Here is a 23,286-nt window from a genome sequence, read left to right on the forward strand (position 1 = left end):
AACCTGAACTTCATTGCCACAACCTAAACTTTGTCAATCTGTTCATGAAAATAATTAATTTCAGCCTAAACCGTACAACGGAACGTTAAATCGAATTCAACCAACGCAATCGCTACCAAGACGAACACAGCAGTAGTCTAGTACTGTACTGTAGTAGCAGAATTTACCGGGGCAGCTTCTCCACACAGGGCTATATCGCATTTTGCGTTGTTACTGACAATGATCGCTACCAGTGAGATTTTTATGAATGAGCGATTTTCCACTAAATAAATGTCAAGCTTATTTACATTTTTGGGGGCATATTTTCAGTTAGCAGATGGTACTGTTTGAATCGCGATTCTATTTTCTGCCGGTAAAGTCGTAGAATAATCTTCAAAGGGGGTTCTTTATTAATGAATGAATGCAATATGAGTAGGCTAAATGCCTGAAAATATCACGAGAAGGGACAACTTAAAAGGACGTTTAAATCATAGAGATTAGGTCAATTTTTACACCGGTCTGCCAAATGTATTCGTTTTGATTCAGCCTGTCAGCTGCCTCTTGCAGGGGAAATGAGAAGACATCATATTTCATTCGACACTTCACTCGTATTTTGAGTTGTAAATGAGCAGCAAAAAAAAGATGCTTTTAAATCTATGTAATCTTTATAAATAATAAGTAGGCCCGATGCATTTTTATATAAAATATACAGACCCCTGTGCAACCGACGCAAGCAAGCACACCCTACAATTTCCCCAGAAATTGTATCCTCTCTAGTTTTACATTGCTTTCACACAAAATGCATTCAATTACGCCACTGTCAATTACCACATTCTCCAAAATCCATGAACTCTTTTCTCATTTATACCACCTGCAAAACACTATGTTCTACCAAAACTGTTAAAAACACGTTCAAACCCAAATTATGGCAAATGTTGTGCATTTCTGCAGTAACCAGATTGAAATATGTATAAAACTTCATATTGTATTAGCAGAATATATAATCATACCAAACAAAGCTGATTGGAATTTCAGCGATATTTTGACAGTTTTTAGTCTCATAACCAAACAGACAAAAGGAACGGCTTTGGACTGATTTGGAAGTTTGGAAACATGGATCAATGAAGACAGGTTGGTGGGGAAAGAAGAGGCAGGGAAAAGGAGAATGCGTGGAGGACAAGAGAGTGAAAGACCAAGAACGAGGTCTCTGATGAGATTAGGGCCACATTATGGCAAAATGCAGGAGAGAGGGAGAACTACAGTACATTTAGTCATTTAGCAGACGCTCTTATCCAGAGCGAATTACAGTAAGTACAGGGACATTCCCCTGAGGCAAGTAGGGAGAAGTGCCTTGCCCAAGGACACAATGTCAGCTGGCATGACCGGGAATCGAACTGGCAAGCACAATATTCATTGATTAAATAAGATTTCTATATCTGTCACAAATTAAGGTTTAATGTTATGTAATTAAATTCGATCCGGGGATCTCAGCTAGGATTGAGGCCTGCCTCACAGACATCTCCGCCTGGATGACCGAGCACCACCTCCAGCTGAACCTCGCCAAAACAGAACTTCTCATCATCCCGGCTAAACCCTCCATCTCCCACGATCTCTCAATCACCCTGGGATCTGCAACGGTGACCCCTTCATCCTCTGCCAGGAACCTTGGGGTTACCATGGACGACGAGCTCTCCCTCACGGCCCACATTGCTGCGGTCTCCCGGTCGTGTAGATTCACCCTCTACAACATCCGGAAGATCAGGAGATACCTCTGAGCACTCCACCCAGCTGCTAGTCCAAGCACTCGTCCTCTCCAAGTTGGACTATTGCAACTCTCTGCTCGCTGGTCTCCCAGCATGTGCAACCCGCCCTCTTCAGAGGATTCAGAACGCGGCGGCCCGCCTGGTCTACAATCTACCCAGACGCTCCCATGTTACCCCGCTCCTCATCTCTCTCCACTGGCTACCTATCATGGCCCGTATCAGATTCAAGACCCTGGTATTGACCTTCCGAGCAGTGAACGGGACTGCACCCGTCTACATCAAGTCTCTCCTGCAGCCTTACACCCCCACCCGCCACCTACGGTCTTCTTCAGACAACCGCCTGGTGGTCCCACCGCTCAAGACCGCCCGGTCCCAACACAAGCTCTTCTCCTGTCTGGCCCCCCAGTGGTGGAATCAACTCCCCACCTCCATCAGAGACACTGACTGTCTCTCCACCTTCAAGAAAAGGCTCAAGACGCACTTGTTCCGGGAGTACAACGGTACTTAGGAACGGTTCGCTTGACCCGATGTTAGTTTCCTCAAGGATCACAATGACTCTTGCTTAGAGACTTGTTGCTCTTGTGGTTAGTGGTAACTGATTTAAATTTTTGGTTCTCGCTGTGATATATTGTTTTATTACTGTTGCTTGCTTTTTCCCACAGGTACACTTGCACTTATAGCTGTTAATGTTGTTTGGTTGTGACTTGTTTAACTACATGCTCTTATGGTTCTTCCCTTTGGCACTTACTTTGGTTGTTCACAATGTGTGCTTCATGTTTTGGCTACTCGCGATGTTTTTTGGCTATCTTGTTGTTATGATCAGTGACCTATGCACTTTGTAAAGCTCTCTCTTGGAAGTCGCTTTGGATAAAAGCGTCTGCTAAATGAATAAATGTAAATGTAAAATGTAAATGTAAATTATCAGCTTTTAAAATGATGATTTTAACAACTTTTTTTGTTGCTTTGGACTACATTCTCTCTGCTATAATGCAAAATATGTTACAATACTATATTTATGATACAGCTGAGAGTTTGGATATGACACGCTGAAAGTGACCTCCAGTGTGCTTTTCAAAGCCTCAATATCATTACATTTCCCGCTTCCACGCTTAAAAGAGTGAGCCAAGGAGGGGAAGAGAAAGGTCCCGTCCTCCATCTTTGGGTGTGTTGTTGTTACAGAGTGTTCTCCACCTCACCCTGCCGAGGTACAGCCTGCCATGTATCTTACCCTGTGTAGCTCTGAAGACCACCAGGAACACAACCAGAATAAGATCCATTTGTTCTGCCTGAACCAGAAGACTCCTAGTGGAACATCAACCGCCCAGTAGATCGTTCTGGCTTTGTGTATGATGAGCTCGGTGGTGCAGTCGATGGTTTCTAAAGGGTGGGTCCTTATTCATGTGAGACTCAGTGTGAACACACACGGACACACAAACAAAATGTCAGCCTCATTTTGAACATCTTCTAGAAGGTCTTCAAGAGATATCCAGTGCAGAGGGACTCCAAAAGCCTTTGTCTGCTTTGTATGACAGTCATCACTGTGAAAGTAACATCTTATGCTTGACGAAAAAGTTACATTTAGATTATATTTACATTTAGTCATTTAGCAGACGCTCTTATCCAGAGCGACTTACAGTAAGTACAGGGACATTCCCCCGAGGCAAGTAGGGTGAAGTGCTTTGCCCAAGGACACAACGTCATTTTTGCACGGCTGGGAATCGAACTGGCAACCTTCAGATTACTAGCCCGATTCCCTAACCGCTCAGCCACCTGACTCCCATATAATACAGTGAATCTTTGAGAAAATAATACAAGGTTTATCTGGTGAAGCAGTATTTTTTTACTCACCTAAAACAGCGCTACTGGAAGACTAGAAGCTGTTTCTGAAGTGTTGCTTTTGAGGGCCAGTGTACAAAGTAAGATGAAAGGGTCTATGGTATTTTTAGACATGGGTTGCTGGAAGTCTGTCATTTATAGACCAGGGTTGATGATGTTGGCTATAGAATAGCATTTTAAAACAGATATTGTGTTTAGGTGTTTTTGTGATCTTTTTACGTTATCTCTAGATTTCTATTTCTCTGATTTGACCCTATCTGTGCCTGACATATGTGGGGCCTGCCAGCTAAAATATCTGGCCTGCCACACTATTTTGATAATCTGATAATTTTGTTGTCCTTTTTTCAACAAAATAAAAGTGCCAGAAAGTTTTTGCATCAATGTTTTATTTCTAAGTGAACTGGGACTTTTTATTCTAAATCAATTCTGACCGAAGTTGAAGCAGAAAGGCCACTTTAAATGTGCCATGCTTCTCTCTCTGGTGCTACCTAATATTATATTCATTAACACAAATCTCCCTTAACAAAAATGCAGAATAAAACAAAATGTTGTTATTACATAAAGTTCCAAAAACAGTAGTCTATTGGTGCACAAAAGAATGCAATTATTATTTTTTACTATTGGTGTCCCTACCAAAGCTGAAATCAAACCTATGCCCTTGCACACCGGCTTTGCATTAATCAAACCAGTTAGGATGACCACAATTGCCTAGTTGTCTTTCCATCCTTCTTTGTATTCTCAATTTTCACTAATAACTTTCATATTTAGACTTTTTGATAGTAAAATCATGTTCTTGCAAGCTATCTTAAAGATACAGTGTGTAGCATCTAGCTAATTTAACCTTACACACAACATAGGCTACAACAAGATACTCTTTAAAAGTCGGTCGCATTTCCAGAGGCATTTTGTATCACTGATAATATTAAATTAGCCTTAGATTATGTTCTGGCCCGCCATCTAATGGCTTAGAATAAAAATTGGTCCCAAACTTACTTGCCGACCCCTGATTTAAAGGCTCATTCAGACTAACGCAAAAATCCCCAGAGTAACTGATGTATCCATATCTAATAATTGTATAAGCTGTATCAATATTGGATTGTTTTTCTTATGTTTGTGGATGTGTAGGCAAGCTTTATGTGTGTGTTTTAGTGTGTACACAATGTCTGTGTCTGTTAAGAAATGGTCATTTCCTGTTGCTACACAGTGCATGAGATACACTTGTCAAATGTGAAATGGTAATGCTCGAACCAAGAAGACAGTTGCAAACACACACATACACACATACACATAAACCGTCCACACCACCAAAGATTGTGTTGTGAGTTGAAAGCAACAAAGAAATGTTGGTTTCAGCTGGCCTGGTATAGCTTCACTGCTCGCTCATGATCTCTCGGTGGAACTCACCACACTCACACCCTCACACACACATACACATAGTCACACACACATGCACACTAACCACTAAGGTTTCTAATGGACATTTTCACACACGTTGTTTGTGTGTGTACATGCACGTGTGTGTAGGTGTTTCTGTGTGTGTGCGTTTGCGTGCATGTCTATGTGTGGGTGAGCATGTGCATCTGTGTGTGTGTGTGTGTGTGTGTGTGTGTGTGTGTGTGTGTGTGTGTGTGTGTGTGTGTGTGTGTGTGTGTGTGTGTGTGTGTGTGCATCATAGCTAAACCCCACCCAACAAATACAAAAAACACACTAACAGATTACATGATGTCTGTACAGTTTACTGGACTAGATGGTGCACAAGGAATGGCACAAAGGAATGGATGACAGCAATTAATGAATTACAGTAATAAAGAAATTACAGTACTGAATGAATGTTAGTAAGTAATTAATTACAGTAATGAATGAATGACAGTACAGGACAAATTACAGTCATGAATGAATACTTGTATTTGAATGTATTTTTTCACAAATTCAGTCGATCTGTGTGCAACTCGTCTGGTCAGGAGAGGCACTGGTCTGCCTGCAGGGTGGAGACACCATAACCTGCTCCACACCTTCATCTCCTCCCCACCCTTTCCTCCCCCTCCTCTCCTCCTCCTTCTCCTCTTCCCTCCTCCACATGCGTCTCTCTACAGAGCGACGGTCATCTCGACCCGTCCGTAGTCCACCTCCTGAGGAACAGGAGAGGGTGTGGCTCTCTCCTTTCTCCTCCCCACCATCACGTCTGTTGCCGTGCAGATCACTTCCTCTACTCCTCCACCTTAGGGTTAGGACAGGGTTAGATCTAGGACAGGGTTACATGTAGGACATGGATATGGCTCGGACAGGGTTAGGATACGATCAAAGAAAGAGAAGGCTCCTGTAGTTCACCTGAGTGGACAGGTTGGGACCTGGTCTTCTTTAGAAGGTGTCTGACGCCCAGAAACGTAGAGAAGAGGAGAAGGAGGAGGGTCGCCACTTTGACAGACACAGTCAAAGCTATGTAGGTGAACTGGGATGGGACTGAGAGATGACGAGAGAAAACACAGGAATATTTTGGCTGCATTGATTTTTCATGGAAAGTAAATATTGTAGTAAGCTTGTAAGCTCTGATTCTTAACTTCTTCTTCTGTGGTTCTGTCTCGACCATACCTGAGCAGGCAGAAAGCTGGATTCTGTTAATGTTGGTACTGACGTCATTCAGAACTTCACAGGTCAGATTTCCTGTCATATGACCCTGCAAGGTGATGGTGGTGTTGTGATGAGATTGGTTGGAGATACTAATGTTGGTCATTGATTTGCCATCCAGACTCCAGCGGTACTCCACAGGTTCTCCCTCTGAAGAGCATGTGACCTGAGTCTCTCCTCCAGACGGACAGATGAGAGACAGGACTGGCTCAGACACGGGGACTGACACACACACACACACACACACATAAGCACAAACACACACACAGCAAAACAAAAGTGTATGTGGACCAAACTGTGAATCATTTTTCATTGCTTTCACACAAAATGCATTCAATTACGCCACTGTCAATTACCACATTCTCCAAAATCCATGAACTCTTTTCTCATTTATACTGTACCACCTGCAAAACACTATGTTCTACCAAAACTTTTTTTAAACACGTTCAAACCCGAATTATGGCAAATGTTGTGCATTTCTGCAGTAACCATATTGAAATATGTATAAAACTTCATATTGTATTAGCAGAATATATAATCATACATACTACAAAGCTGATTGGAATTTCAGCGATATTTTGACAGTTTTTAGTCTCATAACCAAACAGACAAAAGGAACGGCTTTGGACTGATTTGGAAGTTTGGAAACATGGATCAATGAAGACAGGTTGGTGGGGAAAGAAGAGGCAGGGAAAAGGAGAATGCGTGGAGGACAAGAGAGTGAAAGACCAAGAACGAGGTCTCTGATGAGATTAGGGCCACATTATGGCAAAATGCAGGAGAGAGGGAGAACTACAGTACATTTAGTCATTTAGCAGACGCTCTTATCCAGAGCGACTTACAGTAAGTACAGGGACATTCCCCCGAGGCAAGTAGGGAGAAGTGCCTTGCCCAAGGACACAATGTCAGCTGGCATGACCGAGAATCGAATTACGAATTACTAACCTTCGGATTACTAGCCCGATTCCCTCACCGCTCAGCCACCTGACTCCTCTCAGTAGAACCATCTACCTCAGTAGAACCATCACAGTAGCCTACTGTGTAGCATGAGTGATAACAGAATTTTACAATCGCTGTAACTATTTTTCAATACTTTTAACAAGTTTCCTAAGCACATTCTCATCCTCACAATACTACACACAGTGTTTTGCAAATCACTAAACACACTTTTCTACATTAGACACAGAAATTGAAGATTGTCATTGCCTTTTCAAGATACTGCTTTGTAAAATGCCACACATGTGAACGAATGGATCAAACACAGGTGTTAGGTGTACTAGCACTCAAGTGCTTACAGTATTTCCAATTGCTTACTGTAATTGCCCTTTTTAGACATTGTACGGTAAAATGCCACACGTGAACGAATGTCACGTGTGGCATTTGTGACACGAATGTCACAAACAAAATTGTCATAGCCGTGGAAAAGACTGTAATAATAAGAACATTTCATACAAGAATTGTAGCTCAATGTGCTTTACATAAAATCAATAAAAACAATAATACAAGTAATAAAAGTAATAAAACCCTTCTGAACACAGGCCGCAGTCTTTGCGATACCTCGAGCCACAGTCTTTGTGGTTTCCCAATATACAGTTTTTTACAATCGCTATGACAATTTTTTCAATACTTCTAACAAGTTTCCTAAACTCTTAACGCACCAACACACCTACCACACACAATTGGCAAAACTGTTACTAATTTCAAGCTCAAAATCACACATTGTAAACTAAACTCAAAGACTAATTATCGTAACACAAAAATACACTAAACAATACACCATGTCTACCAAAACACTAACACACGTTCTCTTTCAACAGGAACATTTAGTCAATCATAGCACAATGTCATAAAAAACACTACATCAGATGGAATTACAGAAACTGTATTATTATATATATGTGTCAGGTCTCACGGTATATGGATCATAGATTGTGTTTTGCAATACAGTTTCTTTTGAAGCCTCTTTACATTTTTGTTTTGTTGGGTTTTAGTAAATGGATACATTTAGTTTCTTTTGCTGCAGAAATTCAGACAACAAAAAATGAATGATCCATCTCAGAGTAGCTTTATAGAATGTACAGTTACTGTATTGAAAAAAAGAAGACAGAAACATAATTGCTGCAGTAAAGGCTTCATTTGCAACAGGACATAACTGCAAGAAATATGCAATATAGCTGCCATTTACAGTATTTCATAGTTACCCTAACTATGAAATAGTTACCCAAGCTCTGGCCCTTCTCTGAGCACCACCACACATTCTAACTCCTCTCCCTTGTCCTGGTACTTGTCTTCCTCTCCCTCATGCAGGCATTACATATTCTTACTGTCTTTGTGTTGCTCTATATTGTTCTTTCTCCTTACATGATCATCCCAAAGAGGTCCTCTTTATATATACCATATGGTCATGTGACTCAGAACCGGTCCTAGCACATCTGGCGCCCTAGGCGAAATGTATCAACAGAACCTCCCCCCCCCCTCCCCCCCTCCGGGAGCGCAAATCGTAGTGACGCCGCCGCCCCCCGGGCCGCCCCCCCCAAACGCACGGAGATATGACGTGGGGCAGTTGGCGCCCTCTGCTGGTTGTGCGGGAGGGTTAATTAATGGATGCACTTGGGAAAATGCCGCCCCCCTCTTCATGCCGCCCTAGGCGGCTGCCTATGTCGCCTGTAGGAAGGACCGGCCCTGATGTGACTGAAAGAACCCTGAACACCTGAGTTTTTCCTAGTTGGGAGACAGCTGTGATAGCAATAGAATAAAATACAGGGGATGTACAGTATTTGTGTTTCAATTCACAATATGAACAGCAGTTCAATTTGACTTTATCAAGTTTTGAACATGATGTTATCTGTTCTGACATACAGTGTGAAAGCATTGGTAAATTGGGCAGTAAAAATTGATTGTTTTGGTCTTGGTTGAGCTTGTGTGTAAAAGAAGTTCAAGAATTTAAAATTTGTGTTTATTCTATGCATTTTGTGTCAAAGCAACAAGAAATGTGTTAATTGTATAGCCAACACAGAGTTTAGGAAACAAATAGCGATTGTAAAATACTGTAAATAAAAATGTAACAACAAAAACACAGGCCGCTGTCTTTACGGGAATCCAAAACACATTAGCCACAGTCTTTGCGGTATCTCAAGCCACAGTCTTTGCGGTATCTCGGATTACTCTATACTTGTTGTTTTTTGTACTTACAGTACTTAATTGAAATTGAAATATCATTGATCATTTGTGTGGGTTTCAACTTTGTAATTTTCATATGTATATTACAGTACTGTATACAAAGAATGGAAAACACGTGTAAAGGATACTGAAGCAAATGCTGCATTTTTATTTCATTCTTGTATAGACTTTTAGAGTCAAAGTGAAAAAGTGATATATTTATTTCTATCAGACATTATGTAACTGTTTGCATGTTGCTAATGCAGACTGGGTAAAGGTTTGAAAATGTGACTTCAGTTTCGACCAATGCGTGTAAGCAATCGAATGAAACTGTAATACCTTAACTTACCTTGGATGTTAAGTGTCATGTTCACGTTCTGAAAAAAAAATCCGTCTGAATTGAAGACCTCAAATTGGTACAAACCTCTGTCTGTCCTCACTGCTGAGTCCAGCCAGAAGGTACCATTGTTGAAGAACTTAGTCCGATTCATGTAGTCTGGCCAGACTTTAGACACATTATGTTTAAATTGAAAGACCTTGTGTTTGCCATTGTTGAATTTAAACAGTATAATCTCTTTTCCAGTTGTGTCCAAGGTCAGCTGAAGGAAGAATGGCTCTCCTAAAGTTCCAGAACACTTCACAGTTCCAACAGTGTCAGAAAGATTACAGGTTCTGGAACCTGTTAGAAAAAATTAAATGATTAAATAACTTCCTATTTGACAACTAAAATCTACCTATCAGTACTCACATCAGACATCACAGACACTGTACCCAAAAAACAGTTATAACCTCAGTAACAATTAATTAAATGTATCCCCAATTGGTAGGAATACCAGTGTAGTAGTCGTACACTACCTATAATATGTGTGTTAAAACACACATTGAACTTAAGTGATCTCGAATGTGCGTTTCATAGCCCCAATATCTATAAGCGGCGTGAACAAATTTCCCCGCTTAAAAGAGCGAGCAATGGAGGGCAACAGAAGGTCCCGTCCTCCGTCTTTGGGTGTGTTGTTGTTACGGAGTGTTCTCCACCTCACCCTGCCGAGGTACAGCCTGCCATGTATCTTACCCTGTGTAGCGCTGAAGACCACCAGGAACACAACCAGAATAAGATCCATTTGTTCTGCCTGAACCAGAAGACTCCTAGTGGAACATCAACCGCCCAGTAGATCGTTCTGTCTTCGTGTACGATGAGCTCGGTGGCATAGGCGTTGGTTTCTAAAGGGTGGTTCCTTATTCATGTGAGACTCAGTGTGAACACACACGGACACACAAACAAAATGTCAGCCTCATTTTGAACATCTTCTAGAAGGTCTTAAAGAGATAGCCAGTGCTGAGGGACTCTGAAAGCCTTTGTCCGCTTTGTATGACAGTCAATAGTTCATCACAATAGCAGTTCGTAACAATAGCATTTTCTGCATCTTCTGATGTTATTCTGTGAGAGTAACATCTCCTGATGGTAAAGGGTTGCAGGGTAGTGCAATAATGACAATTGTAAGATTTACACAGATTTTCTGGTGAAGTAATATTTCTGAACTCACCTCAAAAAGCACTATTACTGGAAGCTGTTTCTGGAGTGCTGCTTTTGTGGGGCAGTGTACAAACTAAGATGAAAGGGTCTTTGATATTTATAGACATGGGCTGCAAGTAGTCTGTCATTTATATACCAAGTGTGCCAATGCTGGCCAAAGAACAGCATTGAAAAACAGATATTTGTTTAGGTGTTTGTGTGTATTTTTCTTTATCACATGAATCGTTTTCCTTGATTTCCAGATTTTTCTTTCACTAATTTGACTGTATTCATGCCTGACAGATGTGAGATTTGTTGAGTTATTTGGGGGTCTTGTGGGAGAGGGCTGCATCAGATGCATAGACTGCAGCACCTGCAGAAGACTGAGACTGCAGCAATGTCACCTGCAATTAGAAAACTAACCAGACTCTTGACATGTTTCAAACACCCATAGAAAAAAAATATTTGTTTTACTTCAAATGTTTACTTTTACAGAACTTGAGTGGTTTGCCAATAACATATAAAGTGAAACGATGTCACAACACAATTTTCTGATTTGTCATTGCTCTGCATTTATAAATGAACTCCTATAATTACACTGCAATTTCTGTGGTTGTCAACATTTGTGACATCATAGGAAAGCCCAGGATGTTTTCTCAAGTGGGAAAAATAAATAAACACAAAGGTCAGTGTGGTTGCAAAGTTATTAGCCCAGACCAATGTCCACTGTAGTGGATGTGAATGATAGGCTGCACCTCAGGTGGATAAAGAAGCCTTCATGATGACAAGTGTTCCTTGTCCAGATGATACCTGGAAGATGCACCCTGTTTGGAAACCCACACCAGGGCCTTACATGAGATCCAACTGGTTTTGGTCGCTTGCTAATTGACTGTATACGTATTCCATATGCATGTCAAGGGAGTCAGGGAAATGTTTGTAATTATTATTTTTTTTTTAAATTCACAAAAATGTCAACGTACCTTTATGCTTGTTACAAATGGCAAATAAACTTCAAACATTAGCCTGAAACCAAAAGGGTTCATGTTTCCGGATGCTCAATACAAAACAGAAGGCTATTTCCATCCCTCAACGCAGGCCAACTGACACTTCCTTTCTCGACACAGAGAGCTGCTTTAGCTGTTTCCTGTTCAGATAATGTGCAAATGTAGTGTTTTGTGACACCTAAGATAGACTGTGAGAAACGCGCATGAAACTCAAAGGCTGGATGTTAAACAGTGTCATGGTTGTATAGAGTTAGAGAGTTCAGTGTAGTTAATTGAAGTCCACTGGTCTTACACTTATACATACATGAAACACACCATATAACAGTCCATACACACCTTAAGAACCCATACACACCCTGTGAGAGTCCATACACAATTTACTACAGGGCCTTGTTATTTAAAGCAAGATGTAGCTTCCATGCAAATTCCATCTCTTAATTTTTGAATGCTTTCTCTTAATACAGTAACAGAAAAAAGCATGAGAACTTGTTTTCTCATTGTCCAGTTTGGGTTTATTGTCAGATGCACATCAGCAGAGTTACGGGCAAAAAAACGATTGAGTCCCAGACTTCCTCAGCAATGCAGACATATGTTTCACTTAAACTTTGTCAAAACTAGATCAGTGCAAACATGAATATACTGTATTTTAGATATATGTATGTTACACATAAAACTCTTAAAAAAGAAACATAAAAGCTATAGAAAACAAAGAGCAATGTAAACAAGAAGGTACCAAATGTACTTCTTTAAACCTAATATGAAATAACACAAAAAAAGATCTATAACAAGTATGTCTAGCTCTATAACCATTCTAGTTCCATAACCACTATGTCTAGATCTATAACCACTTTGTTTAGTTCTAAACCACTATGTCTACTACAATGCTTGGTTCGATAGCTACTATCAAGAGCTGACATGCCCCTCATCTCAGCTCTCTCGTTCCAGTTGGTTCGTCCTGATTTGGCCGTAGACGACTTTGTCAAAAGGAGGTGGAGCCTGACCTCCGTCTGTCTTACAGCCCTTCACCACCTCTACATAGATGATGTCATCAAGGTCCACCCCCCCCATCAACATCTCCTGAGGACACACATGAAGAGTCAGCAGATAAAATACCAGGAAGTAAGAGAGTCAGCTGATGAAAGACCAGGAAGTAGGAGGGTCAGCTGACTGAAGAGCTGGAAGATAATAGGCAGTTTGTGTAACCAGTGTCACGGTACAAGGTGGATGCCCACTGAGTTTAAATGGAAACACAATGCGATCAGTTCTACCCCTCGAATGTACCAACTCTTCCATCAGAACACCCCATGAGACGACTCTACCCCAGTGAATGTGACAGAGATGGTTTGGGGCCCATCCTGCCTTACACCACAATGCCTGCCAGGCTTTAGCGCAGAGAGTTACGGCATTTCTTTGGAACAGTAAACCCCGGGTGTGAGTCCTACGACCAGAGAGAGGTGTGGCCTCCTCACCTGTACCGGAGGGGCGGGGCCTGGAGGTTTGACTCAGCCAAACACACAGCGAGACGAGGAGGATGACGGCCATCACAGCCACTCCCTTGATCAACACCACATACAGGAGCCGCTCAGAGACCACTAGACAGAAAGAGATGGTGGGGGGGGGGGGGGGGGTGAGGATAGCAATGAGACGGTAGAGAAAGATAGGGGGGAAGGGTATAGAGATGGGGTACATAGAGAAAGTTGGGGGGGGTAGATGGAGGTGGGAAGGTAAAGAAAGACGGGGGGAGGGGGTATAGAGATGGGGTGGATAGAGGGAGATGGGAGAGTAGAGAGAGGTGGAAGTGGGTAGAGAAAGATGGGAGGACGGGGTATAGAGATGGGGTGGATAGAGGGGCATGGGAGGGTAGAGAGAGGTGGAAGTGGGTTGAGAAAGATGGGGGGAGGGGGTGGAGTGAGAGAGCTGACTAAAAATGTCTCAACGTCGCTCCTCTGTGCAGCGCTCGTATTGAACACTTGGTTTTCAAATGGTTTTGATTGGTCCAACCATATTCTGGTCGGCAAGAGAAATCTGTGCGAATGGGACGTTGGCCAGATATATCTACCTTAGCAAATAAAACATGAGCTGGCAGATTCATCTGGTTCCCTGGCTAACTCAGTCACTACATTGGAAGTAAATGGTGATCAGAATGTGACCATGGTGGTTTATAGGGTACGCAATTGTGGATGGGTAGCGCTCAGTGGTAGATTATTTGACTGCAGATCAAAAGGTCACAGGTTCAAATCCCCCGAGTGCGTATGAATACGTAAGTACATCGTACCTGAGCAGGTGGAGAGGTGGATTGTGTTAATGTTGGTACTGACGTCATTCAGAACTTCACAGGTCAGATTTCCTGTCATATGGCCCGGCAAGGTGATCGTGGTGTTGTGATGAGATTGGTTGGAGATACTAATTGGCGGATAGGCTACTGATTGGCTGTCCAGACCTGAGTCTCTCCTCCAGACAGACAGATGAGAGACAGGACTGGCTCAGACAAGGGGACTGACACACACACACACAGACAGAAGCACAAACACACACACAAATACAAAAGACAGACACATCACTCGCATGCGCACACACATATATAGACAAACACAAACATGTTCACATAGAAATACACGGCAGAGGGGGGATTTAGACAGAAGTTAAAAACACGGTAGAATCCATAGAAGTAAACATTATAACAGGAAAACAGGAAAAGGCAAAAATACAAATAATACCTAACTTACCTTGGATCTCAAGGGTCATGTTCACTTTCTGAAAAAAATTTCCGTCTGAATTGAAGACCTCAAGTTGGTACAAACCTCTGTCTGTCCTCACTGCTGAGTCCAGCCAGAAAGTTCCATTGGTGAAGAACTTAATCCAATTCATATTGTCTGGATTCAAGACGTTAGTCAAATTTACTTTGAATTGAAAGACAACCCTATGTTTCACATTACTGATTTTGTACAGTGTAATCTCTTTTCCAGTTGTGTCCAAGGTCAGCTGAAGGAAGAATGGCTCTCCTAAAGTTCCAGAACACTTCACAGTTCCAACAGCGTCAGAAAGATTACAGGTTCTGGAACCTGATAGAAAACATTTAATGATTAAATAACTTCCTCTTTGACAACTAAAATCTACCTATCAGAACTCACATCAGACACTGTACCTGATGATTTGAACAACTTTTTTTTTGCTTTTGATTAAATTCCCCTGCCATAATGCAACATATGTTACAATACTATATTTATGATACAGCTGAGAGTTTGGATACGACACGCTGAAAGTGACCTCCAGTGTGCTTTTCAAAGCCTCAATATCATTACATTTCCCCGCTTCCACGCTTAAAAGAGTGAGCCAAGGAGGGGAACAGAAAGGTCCCGTCCTCCATCTTTGGGTGTGTTGTTGTTACGGAGTGTTCTCCACCTCACCCTGCCGAGGTACAGCCTGCCATGTATCTTAACCTGTGTAGCGCTGAAGACCACCAGGAACACAACCAGAATAAGATCCATTTGTTCTGCCTGAACCAGAAGACTCCTAGTGGAACATCAACCGCCCAGAAGATCGTTCTGTCTTCGTGTACGATGAGCTTGGTGGTGCAGTCGATGGTTTCTAAAGGGTGGGTCCTTATTCATGTGAGACTCAGTGTGAACACACACGGACACACAAACAAAATGTCAGCCTCATTTTGAACATCTTCTAGAAGGTCTTCAAGAGATAGCCAGTGCTGAGGGACTCCGAAAGCCTTTGTCTGCTTTGTATGACAGTTAATAGTTCATCACTTTGAAAGTAACATCTCATGCTTGACAAACCAGTTAATCTCTGAGAAAATAACACCTCCTGATGGTAAAGGGGTTATAGGGCAGTGCAGTAATACTAATTCTAAGGTTTATCTGGTGAAGTAGTATTTTTTTTAACTCACCTAAAACAACACTACTACTAGAAGACTAGAAGACGTTTCTGAAGTGTTGCTTTTGAGGGCCAGTGTACAAACTAAGATGAAAGGGTCTATGATATTTATAGACATGGGTTGCTGAAAGTCTGTCATTTATAGACCAGGGTTGACGATATTGGCTATAGAACATCATTTTAAAACAGATATTGTGTTTAGGTGTTTTTGTGATCTTTTTACGTTATCTCTAGATTTCAATTTCTCTGATTTGACCCTTTCTGTGCCTGACAGATGTGGGGCCTGCCAGCTAAAATATCTGGCCTGCCACACTATTTTGATAATCTGATAATTTTGTTGTCCTTTTCTCAACAAAATAAAAGTGCCAGAAAGTTTTTGGATCAATGTTTTATTTTGTAAGTGAACTGGGACTTTTTATTCTAAATCAATTCTGACCAAAGTTGAAGCAGAAAGGCCACTTTGAATGTGCCATGCTTCTCTCTCTGGTGCTACCTAATATTTTATTCATTAACACGAATCGCCCTTAACAAAAATGCTGAATGAAACAAAATGTTGTTATTACATAAAGTTCCAAAAACAGTAGTCTATTGGTGCACAAAAGAATGCAATTATTATTTTTTACTATTGGTGTCCCTACCAAAGCTGAAATCAAACCTATGCCCTTGCACACCGGCTTTGCATTAATCAAACTAGTTAGGATGACCACAATTGCCTAGTTATCTTTCCATCCTTCTTTGTATACTCAATTTTCACTAATAACTTTCATATTTAGACTTTTTGATTGTAAAATCATTTTCTTGCAAGCTATCTTAAAGATACAGTGTGTAGCATCTAGCTAATTTAACCTTACACACAACATAGGCTACAACAAGATACTCTTTAAAAGTATGTCTCAATTTCCAGAGGCATTTTGTATCACTGATAATCTTAAATTAGCCTTAGATTATGTTCTGGCCCGCCATCTAATGTCTTAGAAAAAAAAATGGTCCCAAACTTACTTACCGACCCATAAATTTAAAGGCACATTCAGACAAATGCAAAAATCCCCAGAGTATCTGATGTATCCATATCTAATAATTGTATAAGCTGTATCAATATTGGATTGTTTTTCTTATGTTTGTGCATGTATAGGCAAGCTTTATGTGTGTGTTTTAGTGTGTACACAATGCCTGTGTCTGTTAAGAAATGGTCATTTCCTGTTGCTACACAGTGCATGAGATACACTTGTCTAATGTAAAATGGTTAACAGGACTAAACACCTCACACTCCTACAGAGAAGGTTGGTGCTCAAACGAAGAAGACAGTTAAAAACACACACATACACACAAACACATACCATCCACACCACCAAATATTGTGTTGTGAGTTGAAAGCAACAAAGAACTGTTGGTTTCAGCTGGCCTGGTATAGCTTCACTGCTCGCTCATGATCTCTCAGTGGAACTCACCACACTCACTCCCTCACACGCACATACACATAGTCACACACACGGACACTAACCACTTGTAATGGAAGACAAAAATAACCCTGACCTGCCAGCTATGGTTTCAAATGGAAACTTTCACACAGGTTGTTTGTGTGTGTACATGCCCGTGTGTGTAGGTGTTTCTGTGTGTGTGCGTTTGCGTGCAAGTCTATGTGTGGGTGAGCATGTGCATCTGTGTGTGTGTGTCTGTCTGTGTGTGTGTCTGTGTGTGTGTGTGTGTGTGTGTGTGTATGTGTGTGTGTGTGCATCATAGCTAAACCCCACCCACCCAACAAATACAAAAAACACTAACAGATTACATGATGTCTGTACAGTTTACTGGACTAGATGGTGCATAAGGAATGGCACAAAGGAATAGATGACAGTAATGAATGAATTACAGTAATAAAGAAATTACAGTAATGAATGAATGTTAGTAAGTAATTAATTACAGTAATGAATGAATGACAGTACAGGACAAATTACAGTCATGAATGAATACTTGTATTTGAATGTATTTTTTCACAAATTCAGTTGATCTGTGTGCAACTCGTCTGGTCAGGAGAGGCACTGGTCTGCCTGCAGGGTGGAGACACCATAACCTCCTCCACACCTTCATATCCTCCCCACCCTTTCCTCCCCCTCCTCTCCTCTTCTTCTCCTCCTCCTCCTCCTTCTCCTCCTCCTCCTCCTCCTCCACATGCGTCTCTCTACAGAGCGACGGTCATCTCGACCCGTCCGTAGTCCACCTCCTGAGGAACAGGAGAGGGTGTGGCTCTCTCTTTTCTCCTCCCCACCATCACGTCTGTTGCTGTGCAGATCACTTCCTCTACTCCTCCACCTTAGGGTTAGGACAGGGTTAGATCTAGGACAGGGTTACATGTAGGACATGGATATGGCTCGGACAGGGTTAGGATATGATCAAAGAAAGAGAAGGCTCCTGTAGTTCACCTGAGTGGACAGGTTGGGACCTGGTCTTCTTTAGAAGGTGTCTGACGCCCAGAAACGGAGAGAAGAGGAGAAGGAGGAGGGTCGCCACTTTGACAGACACAGTCAAAGCTATGTAGGTGAACTGGGATGGGACTGAGAGATGACGAGAGAAAACACAGGAATATTTTGGCTGCATTGATTCTTCAAGGAAAGTAAATATTGTAGTAAGCTTGTAAGCTCTGATTCTTAACTTCTTCTTCTGTGGTTCTCTCTCAACCATACCTGAGCAGGCAGAAAGCTGGATTCTGTTAATGTTGGTACTGACGTCATTCAGAACTTCACAGATCAGATTTCCTGTCATATGACCCTGCAAGATGATGGTGATGTTGTGATGAGATTGGTTGGAGATACTAATGTTGGTCATTGATTGGCCGTCCAGACCCCAGCGGTACTCCACAGGTTCTCCCTCTGTAGAGCATGTGACCTGAGTCTCTCCTCCAGACAGACAGATGAGCGACAGGACTGGCTCAGACACGGAGACTGACACACACACACAGAAGCACAAACACACACACAATTTCAGCACACAAAACACACATACTCACATAGAAATACACGGCAGAGGGGGGATTTAGACAGAAGTTAAAAACACGGTAGAATCCATAGAAGTAAACATTATAACAGGAAAACAGGAAAAGGCAAAAATACAAATAATACCTAACTTACCTTGGATCTCAAGGGTCATGTTCACTTTCTGAAAACATTTCCGTCTGAATTGAAGACCTCAAGTTGGTACAAACCTCTGTCTGTCCTCACTGCTGAGTCCAGCCAGAAAGTTCCATTGGTGAAGAACTTAACTGTTGACACCATATTGAAGAACAGAACTAGGGGATTTTTATGATGTGAATACATATATGATTACTTAAGGCAAATCGTATTTTATCAAGGTGATTTCAGGCAGCCATTTTTTACAAAAACTTCTCCATCCACCATACCTCATCAGACAACTTCATTTTTAACCACTTTAATTACAAGATGGAGGAAAACTTTGAGCAGGTGGAATATCCACACATCTGTGGGCAATGTGGAACAGAAGACAGATTAGAAATATCATATTTTGATTAAAAGTTATGACCATTCTAGTGACTACATGGAAACACGTGGAAACATGGGGGAAACCTAAATTTCTCTGCCCCAAAAGTAGCTAGCGCTATGGCTGGATACTCCTCTCGATAACTAAAAAACGTTGGAGTTTCTTCCACAATCGACCGAATTGGCCAAACAAGGCATGTACATTTAGCTTACAGTGTATATAATCTAGCTAGTTAATGTTGTTTTTCTAAGTTGTTTAGAAATCTGCTCAAATCGAGGCTAAACAGTGCTACTAACGTCATTACTGCCTGTCCTGCCGGACACGGCAGAACGCGAGTTTTCTTCTGGAAAAAACTCGCGTCACTCCCACAAACAAATTCTTCGTAAGTAAAAAGTTTAGACTTTTAATTGACAATATTGACAACACATATTAATAAACTTGTCTTTACTCAGAATATCGTCTCAGATTTCAATTCGAAGCTGTAAATCTAACACTGTAGGCAATCTCCCATGGTCTCCGCTCTGGCTCCGCCTCGAAAAACAATGGCTGCCGTTGCAGACGATACATTTATTTTCCCCTCCCAGTAACCCCTTAACCAATGATATGTACTTTGAGCTTAACTTGTCATGAGTATCTGGCAGTTTTCAGAAATAAAATCGGTGATTGGACGGCAAAGATATTAAGGCGGGTCTTATGGGTCTTTTTCGACCCATATTTGAATGGGCCGGCTATGAGTATCTGGCAGTTTTCAGAAATAAAATCGGTGATTGGACGGCAAAGATATTAAGACCCATATTTGAATGGTCCGGCTGGATAGGGTTAAGGTGTATGATTTAATATGAAAATTCATAAAATTTGCATATTAATATGAATATCATATTTCAACAGCATATGGAATGTTTGGAATGTTGGCTTAGGCAGCAAAAGGTTCCGATTCATATAGTCTGGATTCAAGACGTTAGTCAAATTTACTTTGAATTGAAAGACAACCCTATGTTTCACATTACTGATTTTGTACAGTTTAATCTCTTTTCCAGTTGTGTCCAAGGTCAGCTGAAGGAAGAATGGGTCTCCTAAAGTTCCAGAACACTTCACAGTTCCAACAGCGTCAGAAAGATTACAGGTTCTGGAACCTGATAGAAAACATTTAATGATTAAATAACTTCCTCTTTGACAACTAAAATCTACCTATCAGAACTCACATCAGACACTGTACCTGATGATTTGAACAACTTTTTTTTGCTTTTGATTAAATTCCCCTGCCATAATGCAACATATGTTACAATACTATATTTATGATACAGCTGAGAGTTTGGATACGACACGCTGAAAGTGACCTCCAGTGTGCTTTTCAAAGCCTCAATATCATTACATTTCCCGCTTCCACGCTTAAAAGAGTGAGCCAAGGAGGGGAAGAGAAAGGTCCCGTCCTCCATCTTTGGGTGTGTTGTTGTTACAGAGTGTTCTCCACCTCACCCTGCCGAGGTACAGCCTGCCATGTATCTTACCCTGTGTAGCTCTGAAGACCACCAGGAACACAACCAGAACTAGAGAGGGTACAATTTCTGGGGAAATTGTAGGGTGTGCTTGCTTGCATCGGTTGCACAGGGGTCCGTTTTTGAATGACATTTTTACAACTGATTTATGTATATTTTATATGAAAATGCATACTTATTATTTATAAAGATTAAATAGATTTAACGGCATTTTTTTTTGCTGCTCATTTACAACTGAAAATACGAGTGAAGTGTAGAATGAAATAGATGTCTTCTCATTTCCCCTGCAAGAGGCAGCCTCATCGTTGAATCAAAACGAATAAATTTGGCAGACCGGTGTAAAAATTGACCTAATCTCTATGACTTAAACGTCATTTTAAGTTTTTCCCTTCTCGTGATATTTTCAGGCATGTAGCCTACTCATTGCATTCATTCATTAATAAAGAACCCCCTTTGAAGATTATTCTACGACGTTACCCGGCAGTAGAAGATGGAATCGCGATTCAGACAGTCCCATCTGCTAACTGAAAATATGCCCCCCAAAACGTAAATAAGCTTGACATTTATTTAGAGGAAAATCGCTCATTCATAAAAAGCTCACTGGTAGCGATCATTGTCAGTAACAACGCAAAATGCGATATAGCCCTGTGTGGAGAAGCTGCCCCGGTAAATTGTACTACTACGGTACAGTACTAGACTACTGCTGTGTTCGTCTTGGTAGCGATTGCGTTGGTTGAATTGGATTTAACGTTCCGTTGTAAGGTTTAGGCTGAAATTAATTATTTTCATGAACAGATTGGCAACGTTTAGGCTGTGGCAATGAAGTTCAGGTTAGTAGTTAGATAGACATTTGATTAAGTAAGGGGAGTGCCGAACATGTTCTGTCGCCGTTTGACTTCTTAAACAGCTGTGTAGATGTTTTTGTAGTGTCTCGCGTAGGCTACAGCATTGCAGTGAGCAACACTGGTTTGAAACCACAGGTAATGATAATTTCACCCACAAATCGTTTACTTGTAATGTAATGTCATAATAAATCCTACAACGAAAATGTATTTGTGAGGAATGTTTATTTTAAAGATTGAAAACAGATGCATCATAGACCACTGTAGTATGTGTTGCCCGGGCAACAGAGGCTATTGTCATGATGCTAATGCTTCAGTGAAATAGTAGACTACCGTTTCCAAAAGTAGATGTGGGCCTACTTCCTTAATAATATCAGCTAATATTGTACATTACATTTCATAATTGTGTTTCACATCACAAAGTAAAATGAGTAAATAGTTATCACCCTGGCCTCTTTGCTTGTGGCGTTCCTGCAGCTGCCTTGCAGTAAAGCTATAGTTATCCTAGCTATCCCCCAAGTTAACAGATGTGAAACGAATGTTCTGCTACAGGTAGTCACGCGTGTTTTCGTGACGTGGTGACGTTAGTAACGTCAGTGACTGTGGCTAGCAAATTAGCCACCGTTAGCTTCACTTTTCACCACAAAAACGCAATTTCTACTTAAACCATGCAACGGAACGTAAATAAAAATACAACCAACGCAATCGCTACCAAGACGAACCTTTTGACACCGCCGTTGTGTATGTAGTCCAAATATTGACTGATCCTTAGGGGGGCGAAAATAAATAATAACTAGAAACGGCTGTTCCTGCGAAACAGCAGTGAGAATGCTGAAAACCTGAATGGGGATAGCTGACCATGCTAAAAAAGCGGAAAATTGTGAAACTTTAGTAGAAAGTTAAAAGCTGAAGCTTCAAAGCAACCGAAAGGTATTTTTGAGAGGGGCTGGAGCAGCATTCCAACAATGATTTGAAAGGATTTACCATTACTTTTAAAGGGAGAATAATTTGCACAAAAACCTTAATATTTTAAAAAGTATAAAAGTGAGAAATAAGAAAATACCCGCAAGCTGAAATGAATTAAAAAAATGTGTGAGTCACACAAAAGAGGCAGTGTGGAAGCTGAACTGCATCATCTTAACAAAGCTAAGAGCTTAAATAGCCTACAATGCTGGAGAAGCTGAAAGCTGAACTGTTAAACAGACGAAGAAGTAGGCTAGGTAGTCGTAACAAGAATATTATCGTTTTAACAGCTGAAATTATAGTTGGGATAGTAATAGCAGTAGCAGATGTAGCCTACCATTGAGTGCGTTTACTCAGCTTTCTTAGTTGGATTCAATGTGTTGATGGAATGAAACATACAGCAGTAGGGCCAATACAGGAAGACACGGCGACACTTTGTTGCAGAAGGATGATGGTGCAAGTTTTGTCCGTGGAGCATACAACGATTAATAAAAAAGAATCATGTAGACGCTTTTATTGAGTAATCGCATAACTAATTACACATGTAAACGGAGTAATCGTATTATTGGTATAAACCGACAATTGCTAGTAATCGGGTTTCTCATGGTCAAGTTAATGTACCAATCACCTGTGCGAGAGACTGAGTGGTGCGTGTCTGTCGTTACGGTGATGGTGCAGCTATGATTGCTAACGCGCTGAGGGCAGAGAATAAGAGAAATGTAGCTAGAATCC

The 23,286-nt window shown here is 41.2% G+C and overlaps 1 long non-coding RNA gene across 1 annotated transcript; it reads right to left on the bottom strand.

Moving 5' to 3' along the window:
• Positions 1-5,663: 5,663 nt before the first annotated feature.
• LOC136933749 (uncharacterized) lies at positions 5,664-6,309 on the bottom strand. The gene is made up of 3 exons (XR_010874833.1): positions 6,168-6,309; positions 5,907-6,038; positions 5,664-5,796 (listed from the first exon to the last, which is right to left on the bottom strand). It is a non-coding gene; the product is annotated as an uncharacterized lncRNA (long non-coding RNA).
• Positions 6,310-23,286: the final 16,977 nt, after the last annotated feature.

This window comes from Osmerus mordax, chromosome 25, assembly GCF_038355195.1.
Source record: "Osmerus mordax isolate fOsmMor3 chromosome 25, fOsmMor3.pri, whole genome shotgun sequence".
Classification (NCBI taxonomy): domain Eukaryota; kingdom Metazoa; phylum Chordata; class Actinopteri; order Osmeriformes; family Osmeridae; genus Osmerus; species Osmerus mordax.